This window comes from Lycium barbarum, chromosome 2, assembly GCF_019175385.1.
Source record: "Lycium barbarum isolate Lr01 chromosome 2, ASM1917538v2, whole genome shotgun sequence".
Taxonomy (NCBI): domain Eukaryota; kingdom Viridiplantae; phylum Streptophyta; class Magnoliopsida; order Solanales; family Solanaceae; genus Lycium; species Lycium barbarum.
Window position 1 is genome coordinate 126,977,837 of NC_083338.1, and position 4,965 is coordinate 126,982,801.

Here is a 4,965-nt window from a genome sequence, read left to right on the forward strand (position 1 = left end):
CTATTAATTGTATTATCATGTCTTCAGACGAACTTTTGTTTCCATGTTCATTTTTTTTAGTTTAGATTGATTTTTTTTTTTTAAATATCAATTGCATATTTTGTTCACCTTCAAAAAATGATTACATATGGGCTGAGGAAGTCTAAATTACCTAACATTATCCCTATTATTAGGCCATTATCCAAAACGTTATTGTGAGAACAAAATAACAAAAAAAAAGTGTTCTTAGTCGTGAACAAAAATTAAAAACACAGTTTTTGTTTCAAATAATACATGTACGTACAACCTAGAATATTTGCATATTGAAACAAGGCGTGTAATCAACAATTATACATATAGAATCATCTTTAAGGTAACAAATATAAAGGCTATCTAACCCAACACAACCACAGATATTTTTTAGTTGTATTTGTTAGCAATACATGACATCATCAATTGTTATCCTTAGGGACCTACATCTTCCACACATGAATAGACAGAGAGAACTCTTTATTAGGCTAGTCCTGATCTTATATCGTGATCCAGCCGAGTCACTTATAGTCATGGCTATGACTACAAAACCATGACATGGATCTTGCCACGTCCTTGCCTTTACATAGAATACTCCAAGTAGCAAAGATTTTCAGACCTGAAAAAAGAAAGAGTAAATTTTAGTTTTACGTTTAACTTTACGAGTCAATCTAACTTTCATAAAATGAGAGACTAAAATTAAATCAGGATGGTGGGTGCATATCAATTTTACTTAATATTGTATCACATATAGAAACAAACTTAGTGCATTTACATACCATGATTTTGGCTAACAAGGAGTACTTGTATCGCGACTCCAAAACCTAAATGAACGTTTAGAAGGGTAAGATACTAAAGAATGAATTGATATAATAACATAATCAATTAAAGGAAAGGAAATAAAGTAAAGAATAACTTACAACTTGGTGATTCATTGAACCAATTTTCATGAACTTATAAAGAGAATTCATGATGGAACCGCAACATCTACGTCGTCCTTGTTCTGAGATGTTTTCATGTATAGCCGAAGCTTGAGAAGAGAGGGATGAGAGAATGATAAGACATATATGAGTTTAAATAGGACTTTAGGATTTCTATTTTTCTCTTGTGATTAAGTTCTTACCAATTTTAGTAAATCTGATTCAGTCCCAAATATAGTCAAACTATCATACAGTTCCCAATTGGTAAGATGTTAAATAGTGGGAGCAAATCCTACTGTAGATTCACGGAGTAATTAACTCAATAAAATAATTATACATCTCAAGAATTTATTCTTATAGGCATTTTGTATAAATTATGTTTCTATTGTAGAAAACATATTTCGTAATTATTTTCATTATTTCTCTTTCAAAATTCTTCTGATTTAAATCCTAAGTTATTCAAAAAAAAAAAAAAAAAGTCAATGCTATAAAAAATAAAAATAGAAAAATTAGCGATGGACAATTTTGGTAGCTAAACAGCAAATTAAAATCTGTCGTTAATCTTATATAGCGACAGATTAGCAACGTAGTTTGTAGCTAATTTTTTTTTTTTTTTTTTTGTAGTGTTTAACTTGAGTATACCTAATTATTGGAAGTGAAACCTACTAGTCTGAAGACTATTAACTCTATGTTAATTTTTATTTTATTTTTGGATGGTTATCACCGATTGTTTCATAATGTGTTATTTTGTATTGTATCGTATTATACAATAATATTTTGGAGATATAATATTTGAATAGATCATATCATTTTCTAGTGATCTAAGAATATTTTAATATTTTATGTTATTATATCATGTTGTACAATAACTTAAACGTTTACTACAGTATCCTTAATTATTGTAAATATTAGATTTATCAACAATTACTATAAAAAAATTCAAGGCAGCTTTTAATTCCTAATTTATCACCAATGCATTTTAAATTTATCGAAATGAGGGAGGATGTTGACGAGCAAGATGGAAAACCACATCTCAACTCCAATAGGGCATTCAAAGGTGTTTTGGTTGTACCTGATCTCAAGATAATCTTATTTTTATGTGTAAATTTATGAAAGATAATGAAAGTTCATTAGAATTCACACTCGGAGATTTTGTTGTTTAAGACAAGAAAACTAGAAACATTCTGGAAAAAGGAAATAAACGAGACATGTTATATAATTTGAAAGGAGATCTGCATACGGCACTATAGGATAATGCTCTGTGCTTGATTCATTGCTTAACGTTGAAATATATACAAAGTACAGTAGAAATCTCAGCCTAAGATTAAGCCTAAGATTAAGGGATTGACTAGCGATAATTATGGACAAGATATACACTTAACAAACAAGGAAATATACACAAAAACAGAATATGATTTACATAATCTATCACACCCCCGCAGTCGAAGCTGGAGGTTTCCGAACACTGAGACTGTCCCGAAAATCGTCAAATAAAACCTTAGGCAGACCCTTGGTGAAGATATCTGCAATTTGGTAACGGGATGGAACATGAAGAACACGAACTTCACCACGTTGGACTTTCTCACGAACGAAGTGAATATCCATCTCAATGTGTTTGGTTCGTTGATGATGAACTGGATTGCCGGAAAGATAGATGGCGCTGACATTGTCACAGTAAACCAAAGTAGCTTTTGAAATCGGACAATGTAGCTCAAGGAATAAATTTTGAACCCAACACGATTCAGATACAACATTTGCAACCCCTCTGTATTCGGCTTCGGCACTTGATTTGGATAAAGTGGGTTGACGTTTAGATGACCATGAAATTAAGTTATCCCCGAGCAAAACGCAGTAACCGGATGTGGATCGACGAGTATCTGGACACCCACCCCAGTCTGCATCCGTATAAGACAAGATAGATTGAATCGAAGACTTGTAAAAATGCATACCAAAGTCAATCGTACCTTGAATATAACGGAGAATCCGTTTAAGAGCCTCCATATGTTCTGTCATGGGAGCATGCATGAATAGACAGACTTGCTGAACGGCATAGGAAATGTCAGGCCTAGTGAATGTCAAGTACTGCAAAGCGCCACACAAGCGCCTATAAGTAGTTGGATCATCGAAGGGGGTGTCGGACTTTGAGCTCAATTTCCCTTTCGTGTCGACTGGAGTAGGACATGATTTACACTGCGACATTCCTGCATTTTCCAGAATATCCTGTGCGTACTTTCTTTGAGACAAAAATAAGCCATTTCTAATAGGAGTGACGGCAATTCCCAAAAAATATCTCAATGTACCCAAGTCTTTCATAGCAAATTCGGAATTGAGTTTAGCAATGATATGAAGCCGGAGAGACTCTGTTGAAGCTGTAAGAACAATATCATCAGCATACAAGAGAATGTATGCAATATCGGAGCCATGATGATAAATGAAAAGGGAGTTGTCAGATTTGCTGTGAATGAAGCCAATTTTTGCCACATAATTAGCAAAACGATGATACCAAGCCCTCGGTGCCTGTTTGAGACCATAAAGAGACTTGCGTAAAAGACAAACATGATCGGGCCGAGAAGGATCTTTGAAACCCATTGGTTGATACATGTAGACAGTTTCATTTAATTTACCATGGAGAAAAGCATTCTTTACATCCAACTGATGAATAGGCCAAGATTTAGACAAAGCTATGTTAAGAACCACCCGAATTGTAGCCGGCTTTACAACCGGGCTAAAAGTCTCATCACAATCAATACCTTCCCGTTGTGACTTACCATCACCAACAAGACGAGCCTTATATCTCTCAAAAGAGCCATCGGACTTTGTTTTATGCCGAAAAATCCATAAAGACCGAATAACATTCACATTAGGTGGACGAGGAACTAAATCCCAAGTCCCATTTTCAATAAGAGCATCGTATTCATCCTGCATAGCAATTTTCCAATTTGGATCACGGATAGCAAGTGCCGGATTTTTTGGAATAGGTGATATGGAGGTGGAAGATGCATGTAATGCTTGGTCTTGATACTTCGGGTTCGGCTTAAAAATGCCATGTTGACTACGAGTAGTCATGTGGCGGGTTGGTGGAGGTGTTTGCATTGGGCTTGGCAAAGTAGGACTAGTAGTATTGGGCCTTGTCAGTAAGTGAGGAGGAATGTAGGGTGGGCTATGAGGAGTGGGTGAAGAAGACTGCATATTAGAGGAAGACAGTGGGTTCCGCAAGTGGGCTGCGGATGGAGAAGTTGGGCCGTGGGTTGGCTGTGGATTTTGCTGCTCATTAGTTTGGGTAGCATTGTAATGAGGTGCATTGCTCGGAGCATCATGGGCTGGTGGAGATTGATGGATAAGATGCCGCAAAATAGGATTTTCAAGAAGTGTTGTATTTTTATCAAGAAAATCATAAGAATGAGAAGAAGGAGGGTGAACCTTAGCAAAAGGGAAAACCGTTTCATCAAACCAAACATGCCTAGCAATTATAATTTTCCTACTAGATATATCATAACATTTGTAATCACGATGGTTAGAAGGATATCCTAGAAAGACACAAGGTGTAGAACGAGGTTGAAGTTTGTGAATAGTAGAAGATGGGAATAGAGGAAAGCACAAACAACCAAAAACTCGAAGGTGGGAATAATCCGGATGCCTTTGATATAATATTTGAGTAGGAGATTTATAGCCTAAAAGTTTTGTTGGTAAGATGTTGTGAAGGTAAGTAGCCATGGCTAAGGCGTGATGCCAAAAAGAGGGAGGCATGGATGCATGACAAAGGAGAGTCCGAACAATATTGTTAATAGTTTTTATTTTTCTCTCCGATTTGCCATTTTGAGGAGAAGTAGAAGGACAAGAAAAACGAAAACTCATCCCATGTTGCCTACAAAATTTGTGGAATGGGTGATTGTCAAACTCCCGACCATTGTCACATTGAAAAGTTTTAACTTCCCTCTCAAATTGAGTAGTAATATATGTTCGTATTTGAAGAAACAAATCAAAGACCTGGGACTTATATTTGATGGGAAAAGTTCACAAAAAATTTGTATAATTG

At 35.5% G+C, this 4,965-nt stretch overlaps 1 long non-coding RNA gene across 1 annotated transcript; it reads right to left on the reverse strand.

Moving 5' to 3' along the window:
- Nucleotides 1-285: 285 nt before the first annotated feature.
- Nucleotides 286-1,043, reverse strand: LOC132622036 (uncharacterized). The gene is made up of 3 exons (XR_009575801.1): nucleotides 930-1,043; nucleotides 789-833; nucleotides 286-628 (listed from the first exon to the last, which is right to left on the reverse strand). It is a non-coding gene; the product is annotated as an uncharacterized LOC132622036 (long non-coding RNA).
- Nucleotides 1,044-4,965: the final 3,922 nt, after the last annotated feature.